The sequence below is a fragment of the Mytilus edulis genome, chromosome 5 (genome assembly GCF_963676685.1).
Source record: "Mytilus edulis chromosome 5, xbMytEdul2.2, whole genome shotgun sequence".
Classification (NCBI taxonomy): domain Eukaryota; kingdom Metazoa; phylum Mollusca; class Bivalvia; order Mytilida; family Mytilidae; genus Mytilus; species Mytilus edulis.
Window position 1 is genome coordinate 61,818,665 of NC_092348.1, and position 26,863 is coordinate 61,845,527.

Consider the following 26,863-nt stretch of genomic DNA (forward strand, 5'->3'; position numbering starts at 1 on the left):
TGCAGTCATTCTTTCACTGATAGTGAAAATACGTCGTTTGAACTTTAAACTTTTGGTTTTGATTTATAAACTGACTGATATAACATAGATTGGAAGATAACTGTGAAGAAAATAATGATATTGTAAAAATTGACAGCTTGTTTGATTCTTAAATTGTTGTTTTAATGTAAGAGTAATTTATCCAAGAATTCAAATACATACAGAAACATATTCAACGAGTGACCGAACAATTGATCGCTGATTTAAGAATGCACAACTCGAATATTTGGATATTTCCCAATGATCATTTGGCGATTATGTAAAAATAATTACAATTGCACGGAAATGTAACTTTTTGCATTTTATTTTATTTCTGATAGCAACAGCATTGATAATGTCTTAATTGATAAAACCTAAATTTTATATGCCAGAGAGGAGTAAAATTATAGAGGATTTCTTCCGTATTTTTCCACATGCCGCATGATGTGAAATTATCGGTTTTTATTTGAATAGGAAATCATCTTAGGCAATGTATGTACATGTATATAGTAATTTGAAACACTCTCAAAATATTAACAGTGGTATGCCCCTTTTTCTTCGAAAATATATAATTCCGGCGTTAGCACAAAATAGTAAAAAAAAAATGTGAAATCGTATTTTAACTTAAAAAATACTGGATCTATACCCCTCACGAAGATGTCGTTAAAATAGTGTTTTAAAAAAAATCCACAGTGTATACATTGTGTATTATCAGATTATGCGTAAAGCCAAATTCAAACTGAGCAAAACGAGAGAAAAAAAACAAAGATCAGCAAAAAACGAAAACAATGAATATATACAAACAAGGTTACCTTCAAATGGATAGACACATTACATCTTTTCTAACAATCTTAGCCTACATGCTTATATTTTCGTGGTGATAAGAGGTAGTTAACACTAAACGTAAACCGAAAAAAGGTTGTCATTTCTTTCAAGGAAATCTTTTCTTTTTCAAAAAAGCTTGTTACGTTGAAATGAAATAATTATATCACCTAGGATTATTAAGTACTAGACTCAAGATGATCAAGTTCCTAGATTGTTATCATTTAAAAGTATTTAGGTCTCTAATTTACTCTACAATGCGAATGTAGTTCCTTGTTTCAAATTAATGTTTGGTGTCATATTTAATAATATATAATACAAATGCAATTTATATAAGCATATATATGTATAATACCCATATACATTTATATGTCCTATACGCGAGGATTTAAAAAAAAATATTTTTACAATAAAATAAAAATTGGAATATGTTAAAGAGACAACAACCTCACCAAAGAGCAGAAAACATTCCAAGGCCACCACAAAATTATTTATTTGTTTGTCTACTGCACAGAAATATTCCTGCTAAATCAGCAGTTTTGAATGGTTAGTATACATTCTTTTTGACAGGGTATAGGATCCCATATACCCAGAATACAAAACGAAGATAAGAATGGTAACTAATGTTAAAATAAGGACACTCCAGTAAGATATATAAAATTGTTATTAGTGTTTCCCAGTGGATGAGGGTTTATGTTCCTTGTCAGTGCCATGTATACCTTTCAACTGACAGCTCAGCGGAAATAAAATACTGACAGATGATATGGGTCCATATACTCAGAAGATTCAAAATAACATAACAGTATCTGATTACATATATACATACATGATAACTTGTTATTATTCTGAATAGTAGTGGTAATAATGGCAGCAATAACAGTAAGAAAAACCATTGTGGAATGGAACATTAATTTATCTGTCATGTGAAGAAGGTGTTCAAGATGTAAAAATCAGTTCTGTCTGTGTTTTGAGAATGGAAATGGGGAATGTGCCAAAGAGACAACAACCCGACCATAGAAAAAACACAACAGCAAAAGGTCACCAACAGGTCTTCAATGTAGCGAGAAATTCCCGCACCCGGAGGCGTCCTTCAACTGGCCCCTAAACAAATATATACCAGTGATAATGAACGCCATACTAATTAAAGTTATTCCAACCTTCACACTGTATTTTCTATTGGATAAATTAGTGTCTATCATTGAGTTTCAAAGCAGACTCTTTTATGCCATATGGTAGGCGTTCAACCTCAGAATACTATATTTTAGACAAATTATGAATATTACAGGCAGTCGTTGTCCATCAAAAGGTCCTGCATGAAGGACTGCTGGAATATATGTATCGCTATCAATAACAAACTTCCAATCTTATTTAACATGGAATGTTGTAGCTAGACTTCAAACCATTCCGTTTATTTGGTACTTGTCATTCGATTTGGACGTTTATATAGATCTATAATAATTATGCTGTTATATTATGTGTTTATCGTGATTCAAAGAACTTTGATTGTCAGGTCCCTGTCCTCAAAGACGGTTAGCCAAACTCTCCATTTATTTACACAAGATACTTTTATTTTTTGCAAATATTATGGTTTTATTAATTCCTTCAATGTTTACAGAGTTGAAAGCCAAAGAAAGTAAAAAAAAACTTTTTTTCTTAAATCAAAATATATTTCGGTACATTCATTCAAACACTCGCGTAAGTATCCCCTTTCGAGCACCTTAGGAAAATTCCCGATCGTGTACCTTTAGGTCACATCTGAGACATGCATGTTTCCAAATTGAATAGCATTTTTAAAGTTACATGCCGACAAACAGTTTCGGATCACCCCAAGTTTTTGGTTAGGTCCGTGTTGCTTGTACTTTGATTTTATGTTGCGTCTTGTGTACTATTGCTTAGATATAGGAAGATGTGATATGAGTGCCAATGAGGCAACTCTCCATCCAAATAACAATTTATAAAAGTAAACCATTATAGGTCAATGTCACTGACGACCTTCAACACGGAGCCTTGGCTCACATCGAACAACTGACAAGCTATAAAGGGCCCCAAAATTACTAGACGTGTAAAACCATTCAAACGGGAAAAAAACCAACGGTCTAATCTATATAATAAAAACGAGAAAAGAGAAACACGTATGAATTACATAAACAAACGACAGCTACTGTTACAGTACATCAGATTCCTGACTTAGGACAGGTGCAAACATTTGCAGCGGGATTAAACGTTTAAATGGTACCAAACCTTTTCCCTTTTTTCTTGTCTGTTTGTAATTTTCTTGTTTAGCAATGGCGTTGCCAGTTTGTTTTCGATCTGTGAGTTTGAATGTCCCTCTGGTATCTCAGTTTCATCCCTTCCGGCGGCTACATGATCTAGGAGTTCGGAAACCTAAAAGAGCCTTATAATTAGAGCCCATATCATGCGTCTTTTCACTGAATAGAACCCGGAACTTCAAATATTGCTTTTTAAAGCTATGAGTCTGTGCATTGATCCCAACAATAAAATTAGAATGGAGCTTGCATGGGTCCTAGTTATATATATGCAGAGCCAGACCTTGCATGACTTAAAAATTAGGTAGGCACTTAAAGTTAACCATCGAGAGACGTTAACCACCGAGAGTCGGTTTTTAGACCCGCCCAGTGCACCTAAGCACGCCTACTTTTGGAGCTCTTTAGTATGAAGATAAGAAAAATATACGAAATTACGGAACTATGTGCCCTGTTTTATCCTTGTTGTTGGTGTTTCTTGCGCATGGGCACAAAGCACGGTGATAGTTACGGTTACTGACCCAGGAACCTTGTATATTATATTCCTCGGTTTACAGACGTTTAATAAACTGGATCCCTGTTGTGTTCACTTATCGATACACTACGATGGAATTACGGACCAGTTTAACATAAACATGGTAAATAGATAGACAGCTGATAATCATAAATTGATTAAGAAATAACCTGGAAGAAGAAATGAGTTAACTATTGATTATAACAGAGACGAGAATGCCATCGTGTTTGTTCTGCTAAAAAAAGCAGGAACATTGGAGTTTATGGTTAGATTTTAAATATTTATTGTCTCCAAACTGGGTAAATTTGATATAGTAACAACCCCCCCCCCCCTTTTTTAAAAAAAAAACTCGAAAACCACACATCGATTAACAAAGTAACAATAAGAAATAATAATGGTTAGTTTCAAGAATAATTAATCGTCAAAACTTTTCCCCTCCCCGACATCAAAGGAAGTTAAATGTATTATCCCAAAATTAGACCAAATTATTATGATATAAGGACGTCTTGACAGGCTATTATTTTATTTTGTTTTGTTGGGTTTTTTTTTTGCTATGACGTCTTCCTCCTGTATGAAAAAAAAACCATAATAGACCCCCCCCCTTTTCCCCCATAATATAGCTTTTTAAGAAGTCATAATTATTTGGACTACCCCTAAATATATTTCAGACAGACTCTTCTCTAAAAAAATGTAAACATGATTAGAGAGAAATCTTTGGAATAGTTTTTTAAATGATTTAACTATTATGTCATGTATATATATAATTAACATTAACATAGTTATAAACTGAGACTACTAGTATAACACATAGTGTTATAGTAGTCTCAGCTATAAACTTTCCATTGTATTGACCAATATGACTAACTCATATGCTCTTTCCCATAAATGTCACAATATCAATATATTACAGTAAAACTGATAGTTTGATGACATTGTTTAAGACTATTGACCCCAGGTCAGCCTAAACTGAGTTTAAAACTGTAATTTATTCATTAAAACAGTTCAAGACATGTACCTTCTGAAATGTGATTGCATCAAAATTAAACCTAAGGCATAACATACTTAGTGTGCAGGAAGTGCCACCAAATAAATACTGATTTGTAAAATTAGATGATGATATTTGTGAAGTCAAAGATATTATAGCTAGTTATAACTGGTTTTAGATATAAATCTGAGTAAAAGGTTGATTTATGTGTGCTCTTTCATGTTTAGATTATAATTTAAATTTAATCTTTTGAAGTTTTTTTTTATAATAATAAGACATTAAAATCACAATTATTTATTTATACACAAAAAAAATAATTTTTGTCCTTTTTTTAGTTGAATGACTGTACACAAACATTATACACACATAATTTTGATAACTCTGTAATGTTTTTTTTCTATAGCCCCAGAATGTGACAAAAGACTTATTAATCCAGATTTACAAAAAATAGAAATAGTTCAGCTACCATAAAACTGCTATGACAAAAATTCTGCAGTTTCCAGAATTTGAGGTACATGTAGAGTATAGTTAGGAATAGTTTGATTATGCAGATGCTTAGTTTGCCATAAACAATTATGCCCTTGATACAAAAGCAGAGGAAACAAAAAAGTATGAAAATAGTTGAAAAAAGTAATCATTATTACCTAGTCATATACTGTAAATAGAAAAAGAGAAAAGCACTGGTTATGATTTGGTATTTTTAATAGCATTATCATTTGTCCATAACTTGGAATATATACTGGATTGAGCTTGACATTTATTTAATATCATTGACACATGGTTGCAAGAAATGAAAGATGGTAATTTAAACCTAGCAATTTTATTAAGATTTAAAAAAAGTTTTTGATTTGGTAGAATATGACTTTCTTTGTTTAAAGCTCGACATGTATGGATTTAGTGAGACTACTGTTAGTTTTTTTAAATTGTACCTGAATAACAAAAGGTATACATTTGTAATGTTAACTCTGAACAACAACATGTAAAATTTGGTGTTCCCCAATGTTCTATACCTTGTCCTCTATTGTTTGTGCTATTTATAAATGACCTTCCCTTATGCATTAAAAATTGTGAAACAGACCTATATGGTTGTATATGCTGATGACACCACTATTCATAAATCAGGGGGAAACATCTAGAAAATATAAATGATGATGTTCAAGAAGATTTATACAGGGTTGAAGAGTGGTGTAAAATGAATAACATGTTCATAGATGCAAATGAAACAAAATGTTTGATTACTGGAACAAAGCAGAAACTATTCAGACTTTTCAACCAAACTTGATAATAAATTAAAGTATTACAAAATTCTTCATGTGAAAAAACATTAGTTTCAAAATTGACAGCCCACTAAGTAACTGGAGAAATCAAATTGACCAAGGTTGTGCTAATATATCATCCAGAATATACCATCTTTCTTAAATACATTTTTTTTTTATATAACTGCAAGAAAACATAATACAATGGGTGTTCTGCCCCTAATTGACTACTGTTGTATTATTTGGGATGAATGTAAAAATTGAGGGATAACAAGAATTTAAAAAATCCAAAAAAAGGGCAGCATGATAAATTCTAGATGCAGATCCGTTATCCCTCTTGGTATATAGGAGCACTATATTCTATGTTAACCTCCGACAGTAGGTATAAACAAAAACTGTTGATAGACGGTATATAGGAGCACTATATTCCAAGTTAACCACCGACGGTAGGTATAAACAAATACTGGTGATAGACAGTATATAGGAGCACTATATTCTATGTTAACCACTGACGGTAAGTATAGACAAATACTGGTGTTAGACGGTATATAAGAGCAATATATTGTATGTTAACCACCGACGGTAGGTATAAACAAATACTGTTGATAGACGGTATATAGCAGCACTATATTGTATGTTAACCACCGACGGTAGGTATAGACAAATACTGTTGATAGACGGTATATAGGAGCACTATATTGTATATTAACTACCCACAGTAGGTATAGATTAATACTGTTGATAGACGGTATATGGGAGCACTATATTGTATGTTAACCACCGACGGTAGGTGTAGACAAATACTGTTGATAGACGGTATATAGTAGCACTATATTGTATGGTAACTACCGACAGTAGGTATAGACAAATACTGTTCATAGACGGTATATAGGAGCACTATATTGTATGTTAACTACCGACAGTAGGTATAGACAGATACTATTGATAGATGGTATATAGGAGCACTATATTGTATGTTAACTACTGACGTTAGGTATAGACAAATACTGTTGATAGATGGTATATAGGAGCACTATATTGTATGTTAACCACCGACGGTAGGTATAGACAAATACTGTTGATAGATGGTATATAGAAGCACTATTTTGTATGTTAACCACCGACGGTAGGTATAGACAAATACTGTTGATAGACGGTATATACATGTAGGAGCACTATATTGTATGTTAACTACCGACAGTAGGTATAGACACATACTGTTGATAGACGGTATATAGGAGCACTATATTGTATGTTAACCACCGACGGTAGGTATAGACAAATGCTGTTGATAGACGGTATATACATTGTAGGAGCACTATATTGTATGTTAACCACCGACGGTAGGTATAGACAAATACTGTTGATAGTAGGTATATAGAAGCACTATATTGTATGTTAACTACCGACAGTAGGTATAGACAAATACTGTTGATAGACGGTATATGGGAGCATTATATTGTATGTTAACCACCGACGGTAGGTATAGACATATACTGTTGATAGATGGTATATAGGAGCACTATATTGTATGTTAACTACCGACAGTAGGTATAGACAAATACTATTGATAGACGGTATATGGGAGCACTATATTGTATGTTAACCACCGACGGTAGGTATAGACAAATACTGGTGATAGACGGTATATAGGAGCACTATATTGTATGTTAACCACCAACGGTAGGTATAGACAAATACTGGTGATAGACGGTATATAGGAGCACTATATTGTATGTTATCTACCAACAGTAGGTATAGACTAAAACTCTTGATAGACGGTAATAGGAGCACTATATTGTATGTTAACCACCGACGGTAGGTATAGACAAATACTGTTGATAGACGGTATATACACATGTAGGAGCACTATATTGTATGTTAACTACCGACAGTAGGTATAGACAAATACTGTTGATAGACGGTATATAGGAGCACTATATTGTATGTTAAATACCGACAGTAGGTATAGACAAATACTGTTGATAGACGGTATATAGGAGCACTATATTGTATGTTAAATACCAACAGTAGGTAAAGACTAAAACTCTTGATAGACGGTATGTGTAATAGCACTATATCGTATGTTAATCACCGACGGTAGGTATAGACAAATACTGGTGATAGACGGTATATAGGAGCACTATATTGTATGTTAACTACCGACAGTAGGTATAGACAAATACTGGTGATAGACGGTATATAGGAGCACTATATTGTATGTTAACCACCGACGGTAGGTATAGATAAATACTGCTTATAGACGGTATATGGGTCATTTTCAAAAAATGTCGAATTTTGAAATTGAAAATATTATTAAAAGTTACTTATTCAAACAACCCTCTACATAAGCAAATCATAACAAACAGTACTTTAAGAACAACATATTAAAAGATGCAATCTTAATGATGTCATACAAAAATATGTTGAAACATTTTTTGATCGGTGGTACATTATTTTGTCTATCCTGTTACCATTTTCAAAAGAAATTTTGGGTTATTAAGAAAAGGTTTAGATAAAATGTTAAGCTTGTTTTACGTAGACAATTAGATGGTTTTCAAGAGAATAAACTTCTATATATATTCATTCTGTAATATAATAGATTATTTGCCAATTTAACAGGTTGTACTGAAAAATGCCTCTAAAAATTGGTTTTCAAAGGTTGTAAAAATTATCACCAGTAATGCAAGTCTAAGATAGCAATTTATATTGTTCGGCATTTTTTCACCCTTTCAAATAAACCCAACATCAAGTAAATCCCTCATAAGGTAGTTTACTTTTCTCTATATTTCATTGGTAACAGGAACGTACGTTTCTGATATATTACTATATAAAAGTCTATCCTGTTACCTTTTTGTCTATCCTGTTACCGATATCAGTATTGCACCTGCGAATGCTTAATTGGGAAGATTAATACGTTATAACCTTAATATGACTTCAAACAACGAAATATTTCATTCGTTTTGCACCTATATGTTAAGATAAAAAAATTAACGACGTTTTTGTCTACAATTGTCTATCCTGTTACTGTAACCATAGCAACCATAGTAACAGGATAGACATAACAGGATAGACAAATTTCTTCGTTTTTGATTGCTGTTGTGAAATGACTACTCCCTTTGGTGAAGTGATTATGTTTTTCTATTGTGAATTTGGTTTCCAACACGTTATTGCACTTTTTACAAGTATACTGTTGGTGTATTTAATCAAAATTGGTGGTAACAGCATAGACATGAAAAAAAGTACGCTATATTTTTTTCACTAAATGTCTTGAAATTTCTTTTCTCTACACTGTCGTCCAAGAAACGAGGCGTTTTAAATGTAAAGATTACTTTGCACTTTTTAGATCAACACTGACTGATTCAATATTCATAGGGAGAATAATTTCACGGCTGATTTAAGTAGCGGTAACAGGAAAGACATGAACCTCCTGTACGCAGATTCAATTTAGTTTGTAGATAATATGTTACATACAATGATATAGAAGCTACGATTTTTCGTTAGAGTAATATTAAACGTTCTTAAAAAGTCCCTTTTGCAGATATCAAGGCGATCAGAAAATCGCAAAAAAATCATTTGAAATGTGTTTTTCTGACACTGTACGCAGACAAATACCCCCAAAATGGGTCTTAAATGCAGTTTAATCTTATCAAAATAGATGTAAGGTGTGTTTATTATTAATGTTCTGAATCACAAATCCGACAAGCTTTCATTTAAACCATTACAACTGAAATTTCCATTAGAAATAAAAAAGTTAGCATGGGTGTACTGAAAATTCGACATTTTTTGAAAACGACCCATATAGGAGCACTATATTGTATGTTAACCACCGACGGTAGGTATAGACAAATACTGTTGATAGACGGTATATAGGTGCACTATATTGTATGTTACCTTCCGACAGTAGGTATAGACAAATACTGTTGATAGACGGTATATAGGAACACTATATTGTATCTTAACTACTGACAGTAGGTATAGACAAATACTGGTGATAGACGGTATATAGGAGCACTATATTGTATGTTAACCACCAACGGTAGGTATAGACAAATACTGTTGATAGACGGTATATAGGAGCACTATATTGTATGTTAACTACCGACAGTAGGTATAGACAATTACTGTTGATAGATGGTATATAGGAGCACTATATTGTATGTTAACTACCGACGGTAGGTATAGACAAATACTGTTGATATACGGTGAATAGGAGTACTGTATTGCATGTTAACCACCGACAGTAGGTATTGATAAATACTGTTGATAGACGGTATATAGGAGCACTATATTGTATGTTAACTACCAACAGTAGGTATAGACTAAAACTCTTGATAGACGTTATATAGGAGCACTATATTGTATGTTAATCACCGACGGTAGGTATAGACAAATACTGTTGATAGACGTTATATAGGAGCACTATATTGTATGTTAACTACCAACAGTATGTATAGACTAAAACTCTTGATAGACGGTATATAGGAGCACTATATTGTATGTTAATCACCGACGGTAGGTATAGACAAATACTGGTGATAGACGGTATATAGGAGCACTATATTGTATGTTAACTACCGACAGTAGGTATAGACAAATACTGGTGATAGACGGTATATAGGAGCACTATATTGTATGTTAACCACCGACGGTAGGTATAGATAAATACTGGTGATAGACGGTATATAGGAGCACTATATTGTATGTTAACCACCGACGGTTGGTATAGACAAATACTGTTGATAGACGGTATATAGGTGCACTATATTGTATGTTACCTTCCGACAGTAGGTATAGACAAATTATATTTGATAGACGGTATATAGGAACACTATATTGTATGTTAACTACTGACAGTAGGTATAGACAAATACTGGTGATAGACGGTATATAGGAGCACTATAGTGTATGTTAACCACCGACGGTAGGTATAAACAAATACTGTTGATAGACGATATATAGAAGCACTATATTGTATGTTAACTACCGACAGTAGGTATAGACTTATACTGTTGATAGGCGGTATATAGGAGCACTACATTGTACGTTAACTACCAACAGTAGGTATAGACAAATACTGTTGATAGACGTTATATAGGAGCACTATAATGTATGTTAACCACCGACGGTAGGTATAGACAAATACTGTTGATAGACGGTATATAGAAGCACTATATTGTATGTTAACTACCGACAGTAGGTATAGACACATACTGTTGATAGACGGTATATAGGAGCACTATATTGTATGTTAACTACCGACAGTAGGTATAGACAAATACTGTTGATAGACGTTATATAGGAGCACTATAATGTATGTTAACTACCGACAGTAGGTATAGACAAATACTGTTGATAAACGTTATATAGGAGCACTATATTGTATGTTAACCACCGACGGTAGGTATAGACAAATACTGTTGATAGACGATATATAGAAGCACTATATTGTATGTTAACTACCGACAGTAGGTATAGACTTATACTGTTGATAGGCGGTATATAGGAGCACTACATTGTACGTTAACTACCAACAGTAGGTATAGACTAAAACTCTTGATAGACGGTATATAGGAGCACTATATTGTATGTTAACCACAGACAGTAGTTATAAACAAATACTGTTGATAGACGTTATATAGGAGCACTATAATGTATGTTAACTACCGACAGTAGGTATAGACAAATACTGTTGATAAACGTTATATAGGAGCACTATATTGTATGTTAACCACCGACGGTAGGTATAGACAAATACTGTTGATAGACGTTATATAGGAGCACTATATTGTATGTTAACCACCAACGGTAGGTATAGACAAATACTGTTGATATACGGTGAATAGGAGTACTGTATTGCATGTTAACCACCGACGGTAGGTATAGATAAATACTGTTGATAGACGTTATATAGGAGCACTATAATGTATGTTAACCACCGACGGTAGGTATAGACAAATACTGTTGATAGACGGTATATAGAAGCACTATATTGTATGTTAACTACCGACAGTAGGTATAGACACATACTGTTGATAGACGGTATATAGGAGCACTATATTGTATGTTAACTACCGACAGTAGGTATAGACAAATACTGTTGATAGACGTTATATAGGAGCACTATAATGTATGTTAACTACCGACAGTAGGTATAGACAAATACTGTTGATAAACGTTATATAGGAGCACTATATTGTATGTTAACCACCGACGGTAGGTATAGACAAATACTGTTGATAGACGATATATAGAAGCACTATATTGTATGTTAACTACCGACAGTAGGTATAGACTTATACTGTTGATAGGCGGTATATAGGAGCACTACATTGTACGTTAACTACCAACAGTAGGTATAGACTAAAACTCTTGATAGACGGTATATAGGAGCACTATATTGTATGTTAACCACAGACAGTAGTTATAAACAAATACTGTTGATAGACGTTATATAGGAGCACTATAATGTATGTTAACTACCGACAGTAGGTATAGACAAATACTGTTGATAAACGTTATATAGGAGCACTATATTGTATGTTAACCACCGACGGTAGGTATAGACAAATACTGTTGATAGACGTTATATAGGAGCACTATATTGTATGTTAACCACCAACGGTAGGTATAGACAAATACTGTTGATATACGGTGAATAGGAGTACTGTATTGCATGTTAACCACCGACGGTAGGTATAGATAAATACTGTTGGTAGACGGTATATAGGAGCACTATATCGCATGTTAAGTACCGACTGTAGGTTAAGAAAAAAAATTTATTAATAGACAGTATATAGGAGCATTTTATTGCATGTTAATCACCGACGGTAGGTATAGACAACTGTCAATAGAATGTGTAATGGAGCACTGTATTGTATGTTAACCACCGACGGTAGGTATAGACAAATACTGTTGATATACGGTGTATAGGAGCACTATACTGTATGTTAACTACCGACAGTAGGTATAGACAAATACTGGTGATAGACTGTATATAGGTGCACTATATTGTATGTTAACTACCGACAGTAGGTATAGAAAGATACTGTTGATAGACTGTATATAGGAGGACTATATTGTATGTTATCTACCGACGGTAGGTATAGACAAATACTGTTGATAGTAGGTATATAGAAGCACTATATTGTATGTTAACTACCGACAGTAGGTATAGACAAATACTGTTGATAGACGGTATATGGGAGCATTGTATTGTATGTTAACCACCGACGGTAGGTATAGACATATACTGTTGATAGATGGTATATAGGAGCACTATTAATGTATGTTAACTACCGACAGTAGGTATAGACAAATACTATTGATAGACGGTATATGGGAGCACTATATTATATGTTAACCACCGACGGTAGGTATAGACAAATACTGGTGATAGACGGTATATAGGAGCACTATATTGTATGTTAACCACCAACGGTAGGTATAGACAAATACTGTTGATAGACGGTATATAGGAGCACTATATTGTATGTTAACTACCGACAGTAGGTATAGACAAATACTGTTGATAGATGGTATATAGGAACACTATATTGTATGTTAACTACTGACAGTAGGTATAGACAAATACTGGTGATAGACGGTATATAGGAGCACTATAGTGTATGTTAACCACCGACGGTAGGTATAAACAAATACTGTTGATAGACGATATATAGAAGCACTATATTGTATGTTAACTACCGACAGTAGGTATAGACTTATACTGTTGATAGGCGGTATATAGGAGCACTACATTGTACGTTAACTACCAACAGTAGGTATAGACTAAAACTCTTGATAGACGGTATATAGGAGCACTATATTGTATGTTAACCACAGACAGTAGTTATAAACAAATACTGTTGATAGACGGTATATAGAAGCACTATATTGTATGTTAACTACCGACAGTAGGTATAGACACATACTGTTGATCGACGGTATATAGGAGCACTATATCGTATGTTAATCACCGACGGTAGGTATAGACAAATACTGGTGATAGACGGTATATAGGAGCACTATATTGTATGTTAACTACCGACAGTAGGTATAGACAAATACTGTTGATAGACGGTATATAGGAGCACTATATTGTATGTTAACTACCAACAGTAGGTAAAGACTAAAACTCTTGATAGACGGTATATGTAATAGCACTATATCGTATGTTAATCACCGACGGTAGGTATAGACAAATACTGGTGATAGACGGTATATAGGAGCACTATATTGTATGTTAACTACCGACAGTAGGTATAGACAAATACTGGTGATAGACGGTATATAGGAGCACTATATTGTATGTTAACCACCGACGGTAGGTATAGATAAATACTGCTGATAGACGGTATATAGGAGCACTATATTGTATGTTTACCACCGACGGTAGGTATAGACAAATACTGTTGATATACGGTGAATAGGAGTACTGTATTGCATATTAACCACCGACGGTAGGTATAGATAAATACTGTTGGTAGACGGTATATAGGAGCACTATATCGCATGTTAAGTACCGACGGTAGGTTAAGAAAAAAAAATTAATAATAGACAGTATATAGGAGCATTTTATTGCATGTTAATCACCGACGGTATGTATAGACAACTGTCAATAGAATGTGTAATGGAGCACTGTATTGTATGTTAACCACCGACGGTAGGTATAGACAAATACTGTTGATATACGGTGTATAGGAGCACTATACTGTATGTTAACTACCGACAGTAGGTATAGAAAGATACTGTTGATAGACTGTATATAGGAGGACTATATTGTATGTTATCTGTAAGGGATATAAGCCGATAACAGTCCATTCTGTAAAATATTGGACAGGTCTGAGGCCGCAGGCCGAAGACCTGTTCAATATTTTACAGAATGGACTGTTAGAGGCTTATATCTTACTTAAAACATTGTTTAACACGTCGATAAAAGTTAAAATAAAAGAAAAGCCAGCAAAGATTTATTTTCATCAAGTATGAAAATTGTTTTGTGAATAAACTTTCTTTACATTAAAATATATCCTACATGTTGGCCCCTTTAAACAATAACTAAACTTAATACAAATAGACAAAAAGAAAGTACAGCTGAAGGTAAACAACATGTATTGCTACATGAAGAATAACAGTAAGACACAGGGTATGTGTATCGTGATGTTTACGTGCGCAAGGACTACTCACATTTTCTGCTCATAGTGTCCGTGGATACCATTACATACGGTTTGTGTTTCAAAATGGATAAAGTGATGAAAGTATATTTTAAATGCAAAAACGAAGAAAAAGATGTCGTTGCATGTATTAGTGATTGTGTTGTTTCAAACTTTGGATTAAAATCAAATGTGTCATTGGAATCTATTCAGATACAGTATTCAGTGTGGATTACAAAGAGGATATAGACAAAGCAGCTAACAATGGTTAGTTTTATATATATTATATTTCAAAATGTAGTCCTCCTCTTTTAGTTTCTTGTTTCTTCTTGGGTTTTATTTTTACCAAGTGAATGAAAAAAGAAAAAGAATAGGATATGAAAACAGGTTCTTGTTGAACCATATCGAGTGCACCGCAGTCGATTTTATTACAAATACATATTAATTAATCTGAACAAATGAAGAAATAGCAACATGCAATCAGTTATATTCTTTTATTGGATTTTTCAAGAGACTGTACCCAAACGGTACCACCTGAATACACCCCCCCCCCTTTTTCTGTTTTTTTTTTCTTTCTGCAAGGTCGTGTCGCTCTTTTTTTTCGTTTATTTGTTTATTGAGTCCTTTGTGTTTTATAAATGTTACCGAAATATATTCTTGTCTCGATCTTCTTTTGAAAAAAAAATCTCTCATAAAACGATCACTGCAAAAAAGTGCGAATCGGAAACACGATTGGTTTGTTTGACAGATAAAATGCGGTAATGTGTTCCTTTATTCTACTTTCCATATTCATCGTGGTTCATGAGCGAAGTGTAGCATTATATTTATATTTAAGCAATAATATCAGACTTAAAAAAACAATATTTCTTAATCAAATTAGAAACTTGAATATTATTAAAACTATTATAGTCCCCTAGTTCATGAAGGAAGTTCAAAATTCGCACTTTCTACACAGGATAAGGTTTAGTTTGTTCATGGCCCTTGTATTGTAGCATGATCTATCAAATTAAAAAAATAATTACTTCATTGCTTTATTCATTTTTAATTGTAGTTGAAACTGATGTTAGGAAGAATAAGAGCAACACCAGAGGTCAATTTTGATAGTCTAAAGACGGATGAGGATAACTCTTTTGAAAAAAGAAATAAATTCATAAAATCCAAAGAACAAGACTTTCAACGAGCATAATCAACTTATTGAATTAGTCTTAAAAGAGACAACCCCAAAACACGAGAAAATGGCTGTGATATTAGTATTGGATGTGTTAAAAATCAATTTGAAAGTGATTTCTTTTCCTCAAGAAACCGTTTTGATGAGTGACAAAGTTATTGTATTGGAAAGTGACTTTAATAAAATGTTTTTATTTAACTGTCATTTGTTCTTTGGTTGTATTTAATGTTTACAAGATGAAAACAATTGGGGTATTAATAGGTTTTTTATTTGAGTGATTTAACTATCATTTACCTGTAAGAATCAGTTATGCTACCTTTAGCTGTCCAATATTTTTAAGAAAGAGGAGGCCTAGGGCTATTCTTAAAAATATTGGACAGCTAAAGGTGACATAATGGTTTCTTACAGGTAAATGATAGTCCAATCACTGAAATAAAGAACAGGTAAAACAATAGAATGACGTCACAACAATGTTTTAAACCGACGGTAGGTATAGACAAATACTGTTGATAGTAGGTATATAGAAGCACTATATTGTATGTTAACTACCGACAGTAGGTATAGACAAATACTGTTGATAGACGGTATATGGGAGCATTGTATTGTATGTTAACCACCGACGGTAGGTATAGACATATACTGTTGATAGATGGTATATAGGAGCACTATTAATGTATGTTAACTACCGACAGTAGGTATAGACAAATACTATTGATAGACGGTATATGGGAGCACTATATTATATGTTAACCACCGACGGTAGGTATAGACAAATACTGGTGATAGACGGTATATAGGAGCACTATATTGTATGTTAACCACCAACGGTAGGTATAGACAAATACTGTTGATAGACGGTATATAGGAGCACTATATTGTATGTTAACTACCGACAGTAGGTATAGACAAATACTGTTGATAGATGGTATATAGGAACACTATATTGTATGTTAACTACTGACAGTAGGTATAGACAAATACTGGTGATAGACGGTATATAGGAGCACTATAGTGTATGTTAACCACCGACGGTAGGTATAAACAAATACTGTTGATAGACGATATATAGAAGCACTATATTGTATGTTAACTACCGACAGTAGGTATAGACTTATACTGTTGATAGGCGGTATATAGGAGCACTACATTGTACGTTAACTACCAACAGTAGGTATAGACTAAAACTCTTGATAGACGGTATATAGGAGCACTATATTGTATGTTAACCACAGACAGTAGTTATAAACAAATACTGTTGATAGACGGTATATAGAAGCACTATATTGTATGTTAACTACCGACAGTAGGTATAGACACATACTGTTGATCGACGGTATATAGGAGCACTATATCGTATGTTAATCACCGACGGTAGGTATAGACAAATACTGGTGATAGACGGTATATAGGAGCACTATATTGTATGTTAACTACCGACAGTAGGTATAGACAAATACTGTTGATAGACGGTATATAGGAGCACTATATTGTATGTTAACTACCAACAGTAGGTAAAGACTAAAACTCTTGATAGACGGTATATGTAATAGCACTATATCGTATGTTAATCACCGACGGTAGGTATAGACAAATACTGGTGATAGACGGTATATAGGAGCACTATATTGTATGTTAACTACCGACAGTAGGTATAGACAAATACTGGTGATAGACGGTATATAGGAGCACTATATTGTATGTTAACCACCGACGGTAGGTATAGATAAATACTGCTGATAGACGGTATATAGGAGCACTATATTGTATGTTTACCACCGACGGTAGGTATAGACAAATACTGTTGATATACGGTGAATAGGAGTACTGTATTGCATATTAACCACCGACGGTAGGTATAGATAAATACTGTTGGTAGACGGTATATAGGAGCACTATATCGCATGTTAAGTACCGACGGTAGGTTAAGAAAAAAAAATTAATAATAGACAGTATATAGGAGCATTTTATTGCATGTTAATCACCGACGGTATGTATAGACAACTGTCAATAGAATGTGTAATGGAGCACTGTATTGTATGTTAACCACCGACGGTAGGTATAGACAAATACTGTTGATATACGGTGTATAGGAGCACTATACTGTATGTTAACTACCGACAGTAGGTATAGACAAATACTGGTGATAGACTGTATATAGGTGCACTATATTGTATGTTAACTACCGACAGTAGGTATAGAAAGATACTGTTGATAGACTGTATATAGGAGGACTATATTGTATGTTAACCACCGACGGTAGGTATAGACATATACTGTTGATAGATGGTATATAGGAGCACTATATTGTATGTTAACTACCGACAGTAGGTATAGACAAATACTGTTGATAGACGGTTTATGGGAGCACTATATTGTATGTTAACCACCGACGGTAGGTATAGACAAATACTGTTGATATACGGTATATAGGAGCACTTTATTGCATGTTAACCACCGACGGTAGGTATAGACAAATACTGTTGATGGACGGTGCAAAGGAGTACTATATCGTATGTTAACCACTGACGGTAGGTATAGACAAATACTGTTGATATACGGTATATAGGAGTATTGTATTTTATGTCAAACATCGACGATAGGTATGGACAAAATCCAACAAATACTGTATACAGACAGTGTATAGAAGTACTGTATTGTATGGTAAACACTGACGGTTGGTATGGACAATTTCTGTATCATGCATCAATTGTAAATAAAAGTATCATGTGAGTGACGCAGGCTCATTGAAGCCTCTAGTTTTGATATTATTAATGTGGAGATCTGGTCTAATTTATCATTTTCTCTATTACATGCATGCTAACTGCAACAATTGAATTGAAATAAAAGTGATAATATTTCTGTTGTAGGTTATCAAGATTTAGTGTTTCCATACAAGTGACAAAGATTGAACAACAAAAACATCTCAAACTTTACAGGACAGAGTAGACTTTTTTCACTGTGCTTTGTTTTGTCTTTATGTCTAAATTATGATACCTTTAAAAAAAACAATAAAATATGGAATAACATTTATTTCTATCTTATAAAGTGGAGTGAAGAAATAAGGGGTCATTGAAAACATAAGAATATATTGCTATCATATATGCAGATCAGCAGCCCATACATTTGCTATAGCACATAAATATGGGACCAATAATTTCAAGTTGCCTTTTAAAAAAGACCTTATTAATGTTATGCGAGATACCACCAAAGACCACTAGGTGTTGATCAAATGATATTGTAAATAAGAGGGTTGTCCAAAATATTTCCAACAGCTGTTTGATATACACTACCTTAATCAAACCACAATGGTAAAAAAAAAACAGTTTTGGTCAGTCTTAAAAGAAGCAAATATAATTTAGAAAAAGTGCAAGCTGTTGATAAAAACTACAAATAACTGCCAGTCCTAAATGTGGGTGGAGATTACCATTTAGCACAAATGAGTTTCTGGACTAAAGAAAGTAATTTCGGCACAAACCGATTATACCCTTTCAAAAACTATGTGTAGTCCCTTTTATAAAAGTGGCAGATTATCTTTCTATCTAGAGTATCTATGACAACTAACTGCTGCTCCTAGTGGCGTTAGTCTTTGGTTTTTGAAAAAATTGGATATATTGTCACAATTCTTTTCTAAGGTACCGGTCTGATAAACAGGAAGTAGCTAGATTAGCTACTAAATATATGCACACTGAAATATAGTCCCTTAAAATTCCTATGGCTGTGTACATGTTCAGATACGAACTATGAAAATTTTGTTTAAATCTTTAGAGAAGTAAAATCAAGTATGTATGTCTTTAGTTTTGTCAAATTGCTGTCTTGTTTTGTCCTGTTATTAGGTAACAGTACTGATACAATACTGTAAAAATACGGAGATGTGGTATGATTGCCAATGAGACGCCTACATGTATCCACTCAAGTTCAAATAAAGTGGATGTAAGCAGTTATATGCAACCATACAGCCTTCAACAATGAGAAAAATCATATCAAATAGACCCTTGTAAATAGGTGTTGATCAAATGATATTGTAAATAAGAGGTTTGTATATTTCATGACGGTATAATACTAAACCCCTAACAGGAGGGATTGTGCCTGATATTCATATGATGAAGACATAATCTTTCAATCAGTTTAATAAAGGTCTGGTTCTGGCATGTCAATAACTGCTAGTAGTCTGTTGTTAGTTATGTATTATTGTCATTTTGTTTATTTTCTTTTGTTTCATATTCTGACATCGGACTCGGACTTCGCTTAAACTAAGTTTTACTGTGCGTATTGTTTCGCGTTTGTTTTTTCTACATTGGCTACAGGTATAGGGGAGGGTTGAGATCTCAAAAAACATGTTTAATCCCGCCGCAATTTTGAGCCTGTCCCAAATTAGGAGCCTCTGACCTTTGTTAGTCTTGTATGATTTATAATTTTAGTTCCTTGTGTATAATTCGGAGCTTAATATGACGTCTATTATCACTGAACTAGTATACATATTTGTTTAGGGGCCAGCCGACGGACACCTCCGTGTGCGGGAGTTTCTCGCTACATTGAAGATCTATCGGTGGCCTTCGGCTGTTGTCTGCTCTATGGTCGGGTTGTTGTCTCCTTGACACATTCCCTATTTCCATACTCAATTCTATAGTATGATTTACATCTGCAATAATCACGAAACAATCAGAGACAAGTTTGGGTCTAGATCTGTATGTCCCACATAATCAAATTGACCGAAGAGAGAGGCGAAAGATACTAAAGGCTTATTCAAACACATAAGTCAATAATAAAGTGACAAAGCCACGGAAAAAAAGAGAAAGATTAAAAAACAAACAACAGAATGCAAAACACAACAAAGAACATCACAGACTGAACAAAACGAACCTCGCCAAAAAACTGGTGTGACCAAATGACTAATTTATCTCAGCCTTACATTATTCAGCAGACCCTTTATTATACCAAACCAAACAAAGTTCTTTATGGTACAATGTTTTTGATCCATCGGTCTGTCAGTCCTGTTCTCGTTATTGCAACTCCTCTGAAACCATATAACAGAAATTTATAAATCTTTGTAGATAATGAGGAAATTATGAAATTATCAATTCATTGATTTTCTATATACTCTTACATCAGTTTGTCATAAAATCTGTCTAAAGACCACAACAGAGTTTCATGAATTTTTTAGATAGTTAGGACATGCTATGTAAATGTGCATATTGGCAGAAAATCATGATTAATTTTTTTATGCCCCACCTACGATAGTAAATGGGCATTAGTTTTCCGGTCTATGCGTCTGCTCCTTCGTCCGTTTTCTCGCTTCAAGTTAAATGTTTTGGTCAAGGTATTTTTTGTAGAAGGTCAGGTCCAATAAACTTGAAACTTAGTACATATGTTTCCAATAATATGTTTTTTTCTAAGCTTAATGCCAAAGAAGGTTTTGTTCCCCTATTTCACGGTCCACTGAACAAAGAAAATGATAGGGCAAGTGGGGAACGGTGTACGATGGACACATTCTTGTTTTTGTCGAGCCTGCGACTTTTGTCGCAGAAAGCTCGACATAGGAATGGTGATCCGGCGCCGGCGGCGACAGCATTAGTTCACTTCTTAAAAGCTTTATATTTTAGACGGCGAACGACCTGGATGCTCCATACTTTAAATACAGATGCCTTAAGTTTGGAAGTTTCCGTCTGTCACATGTCCATTGTACTTGAACTCATTTTCATGGTTCAGTGACTACTTGAAAAAAAGTTAAGAGTTTTTGTAATTTCTCTCATGTTATGGGTAACTATGTTTAGTATTTGCGTACCTTGGTCAGCATGCCCATCAGACAGTTTTCACTTGACCTCGCCATCATTTCATGGATCAGTGAAAAGGGTTAAGTTTTTGGTGGTCAAGTCTATATCTCAGATACTATATGAAATATGTCTTGTATATTTGGTGTATGGAAGGATTGTAAGGTGCACATGTCCAACTGGCAGGTGTCATCTGATCTTGACCTCATTTCCTTGGTTCAATGGTCAAAGTTAAGCTTTTGAGTTTTGTTCGTTTTTTCTAATACTATATGCAATAGGTCAACTTTATTTGGTGTCTGGAAATATCTTATGATGTCAGCCTCGCAAGTCTCATTTTACCTTGTCCTCATTTTCGAGGTTCATTGTTCAGTGTTTAGTTTTTGTGCCAAGTGTCATCTGACCTTGACCTGATTTGCATTGAATGATTGTAAGGTGTAAATGTATTCCTCATTTTGGTCATATGACCTTGATCTCATTTTCTTTGGTCATTTTATTAATAAGTTTATGTGATAATTGTAGTAAAACTTTATATTTAGGTCTATCAACATAAATAAGGAGAGAAATTTCAACGTGTGTACTCTTGTTAGGAATTAGGAACTATGCCTTCTGAACTTAGAATTTCGGCCTAAATATACTTCTGCATATCTTCTGAAATTACACAACAGAATTTCATGCGTGTTTGAACTAAATAATCTGTTGAAATTTTGTTTGCTTAGTGACAATGTCGGGCTATGAAGTATGTGAGCGTGCTCACAAAGGTTCTTTGATTACACACAGTCAATGCATTGTCTGTGCTTCCCAGATACAGTCTGTATGCATTTTCTTTGTTGTAAATTAAATTAAGTTTATGTATTGTACGTCGTTCTTAGTCTTTATACATTGTTTATATGCTTTGACTATGAGTCTAAGATACTTCTATTGTCGGTATATCTTAGATTTAGTCGGTTAATACTGTCTATGGATCAGAGACACAGTATGTATGCATTGTAAGTTGTTCCAAGTTAAAATAAATGTCTGTATGTTTTGCCTGTTACTGCAAGATAAAGGGTTTCACTGCCTGTGGCTCTTATATACAGTCTGTATGCATTTTCTGTATGCTTTATCTATGGGTCTAATTTTTAGATATAGTCTGTATACAAACTGTATCTCTGACCCATATACAGTGTCCAAAAAAACTCTGTTTTAAGATCTCTAACCCATATACAGTGTGAAAATGATCTTTGGTGCATTAGATGCATTTTGTTTGATTGGCTGAATGCTTAGTATATATTGGTTTCGATATATGGTCTGTATGTATTGTATGCATGATCTTATATATTTGTATTTTTTTTCATCTGATGAGTAAGCCTTTTTCAACTGAATTTTATAGTTCGTTTTTATGTTGTACTGTTACAACATAGTCCCAGATTATTGGAGGTTTGGGATCCCGCTAACATGTTTAACCCTGCCACATTCTCTATGTATGTGCCTGTCCCAAGTTAGGAGACTGTAATTCAGTGGTTGTCGTTTGTTTATATGTTACATATTTGTTTTTCGTTCATTTTTTGTATATAAATTAGGTCGTTAGTTTTTTCGTTTAAATTGTTTCACATTGTCATTTTGGGACTTGTTATAGGTGACTATGCGGTATGGGCTGTGCTCATTGTTGAAGGCCGTACGGTGACCTATAGTTGTTAATTTCTGTGCCATTTTGGTCTCTTGTGGAGAGTTATCAGTGGCCAAGTTCGGATGGAACTAGAGTTCTGACTAGAGTTCCATATGAACGGTAAATAATTTTGAAGAGTAAGGTCTCTAGATTACCGGAAGTACAAGGCCCCTACTCTGAATATGTTTACATTCAAATTTGATTGGATTGACGTCATAACATCCGGGATATCGAGTCGATCTCTAGGAACCCTGCCACAACCAGGGTTCCTCGAGTGTTAATGGCGGAAAAGCTTTATCCAATCATAACAGGTGTTATATATGACCATGTCAATTCAATCTACTCTAGATATCCATCCGAACTTGGCCAGTAGTGTTTGTGGGACAGAATGAACCCATAAAGGTGGACATCGGACGCTAACGCTATATTTGGACCTGGGTGTGAACGCCGACGCCATATTTGGGCCTTAACGCGGACGCCATGGTCGACTATGAAATCGGGACGCGAATTTGAGGTTGGACCGTATGATTCGGACATCGAGACACCGACGCCATATTTGGGCTTTAAACTTGGACGCTATACCTTAATGTTGCATCAGACTACCCTTTAAAGTGACGTCATATCCTTAAAAGTGGACGGTATATTCTCGAAAATGGACGAGAATTTGTCTTTGATAAACGCTTATCCAACCCCTAGGTAATAAGTCTGTGATAATTCTGAAAAGAATCTTCTACCTCTTAAATAATTAACTGCTTATACATGTTTATAACAACTGTAAGAATTCTCCAAGATATACTATTTATATTAATCAGAAAAACTGTCACTTAATGCAGTAGGCGGAACTATTCCCGTGTAAAAAGAATTTGATTAAAATGTTTGATATCAATTCATAAAATATTTGTCTTTATCTTTTTAATTTTTGGATTTCTTATCTTATTAACATGACAATCGTGAAACATTCAGTAGTATTGCTTTCTACGGAAGCCCATTTAGGACCTCCCAAAAGTATAAAATTATTTGAATTCGAAATCACGAATTTAAATTGTTATCTCGAATTTTATAATTCGTTTTAACAGATTAAATTTGTGATAATGAATTGGTGAAAATCGTTATAACAGATCTTGTAATTCGTTATTAAGAATTAATTTCCTTATCACATTTTTTTGTAATTTGTGATAACGATAAATTCGTTATAACGATTTTATCGTTATAACAAATTGTAGAATTTGTTTAAACTGATTAAATTTGTGATAACGAATTTGTGGAATTCGTTATCACAGTTTTTATTGTAATTGGTAATTTCAGATTAAAATTGATTATCACAGATTTTTAGCTCACATGGCACACAGAATTAAGAGAGCTTTCTTCCTCACTCTGCACCCATCGCTGTTTATTACTTTTACAAAAATCATTAAAACCTTTTTGACAAAGTGAAACAAACTTGACCGCAATCAATTTAGTTTTAACGCATTTTACACTATACCTAGAAATTTTTGTCGTGTAAACGGGTGGGTTTATTAGCCAGCGACCCAGTTTACACACCGAAACTCTCCGGGGGAAAACTTGTCTAATTCTCATATTTCTTGACCGAAATATTTTTATTTTTTATTTTCTACCAAAGTTTTTTTAAGCGGTGAATATCATGAGTGTGTGTACCTGGATACATTTTACACAGATGCAACGGAAATAGTTTCGCCAACATGGTTTATCGAAATGTAAACCTAGGGATGAAAATCTTAGGTTTTACACTTCGATTAACCATGTTGCCGAAACTAATTCTTTTGCTTCTGTGTAAACTATATTAATTGGCGATACACACGAAGGAAATCGCCTGTCTAAGAAGACTTTAAATTAAGAAAAAGGAATACAAATGTTACTGTCACGAATTATGGGTATCAAACACATTTTTTATGCCCCCGCCGCTAGGCGTGGGAGAAGTTTAGTCTAGCCCTTGTCCGTTAGTCCAGTCCGTTTGTCGGGTACGTTCCCAGAAATGGTTTCCGTTTGCCTCAACCAAATGTTATAAATTCAACTTATACACTATGCCAATTACTAAAACACACAGATAAAATTTGAAATTGAAGGGCGTCTCTTTTATAGTTCGTGAGTTATGCCCCTTTACAAATGGTCAAAGACGTAGTGCTTATTCTGTAATTTCCGCTCTCTACATTTAGTTTGCCTCAACCAAATGTTATTGAATTAATACACAATGTTTATTAACACAAAACACTGAGTCTGATGATCAAGTTTGAAATTGGGTGACGTCACTTTTACCGTTCTGAACTTGTGCCCATTCAGCACTAATTTACAAAACAAAACCAACAAACAACCAAATTAAGTGTCCAATCAATTTTGCTAATTTTTAAAATAGAAATCGTTAAAACTAAATTGCTCGTGGTCAAGTTTGTTTAACTTTGACCAAAAGGTTTCAGTAAAGAGAAAAAAACTCACTTAACCCTGTGTACCAGGTGAGGTAGTTCAAATTTTGGTGAAAATGTTTTTAATCTGGAATCACAAATTACATAAAAAAAATGTGATAACAAATTCCACAAATTCGTTATCACGAATTTAATCCGTAATAACCATTTATACAATTCGTTATAACGATTTTAATTCGGTATCACACATTACAAAAAATTGTGATAACGAATTTAATTCGTAATAATTCGTAACGAATTACAAAATCTGATATAACGATTTCTAACAATTCGTTCTCACAAATTTAAGCTCTTATAACGAATTATAAAATTCGTAATAACGATTTAAATTCGTGATTTCGAATTCAAATTATATTTGTGGGAGGTCCTATGGGCGTCCGTAGCTTTCCGACTTATTTGAACCACTTAATTAATATCCTATGGTCCTGTTTAACATGACATCTCAAATAATTAGATTAAGAGATAAAGCACATCTGGTGATTAACAATAAGTATCTTTATAAACTTTCTTTCAATAACATGTTTACAGGTGTACACTTTTTTATTTGGTTCTAATTAACGGACACTAATTATAAAAATATAGTCTGTGACATTAAATAATTATCTTTATCTTTTAGATAAGCATGAGAACCGTAAACATTGAGTAGTATTGCATTCCAACTCATTTCAACCACATATAATTACTATCATATGATTAGGATTTCAACCCAAATGATTAACTAAAACCACGTCTGGTCATTTAAAATTGTTTCTCATTTAACATAATCTTAACTATATATTTGAAAATTCCACGGTCGTAGTTGGTTTTTATCTTCAAAAATACATGGATAATAT

At 33.8% G+C, this 26,863-nt stretch overlaps 1 protein-coding gene and 2 long non-coding RNA genes across 3 annotated transcripts in view; 2 read left to right on the plus strand and 1 right to left on the minus strand.

Annotated features, from left to right (window-relative positions):
- Window positions 1-26,863, minus strand: part of LOC139524149 (serine/threonine-protein phosphatase 6 regulatory ankyrin repeat subunit A-like) — a 46,704-nt gene that overhangs the window by 7,787 nt on the left and 12,054 nt on the right. The gene's annotated exons all lie outside the window — the stretch shown is intronic.
- On the plus strand, window positions 3,742-19,209 carry LOC139522470 (uncharacterized). The gene is made up of 3 exons (XR_011664439.1): window positions 3,742-3,883; window positions 5,007-5,114; window positions 19,047-19,209. It is a non-coding gene; the product is annotated as an uncharacterized lncRNA (long non-coding RNA).
- LOC139524148 (uncharacterized) lies at window positions 14,669-16,377 on the plus strand. The gene is made up of 2 exons (XR_011664746.1): window positions 14,669-15,278; window positions 16,063-16,377. It is a non-coding gene; the product is annotated as an uncharacterized lncRNA (long non-coding RNA).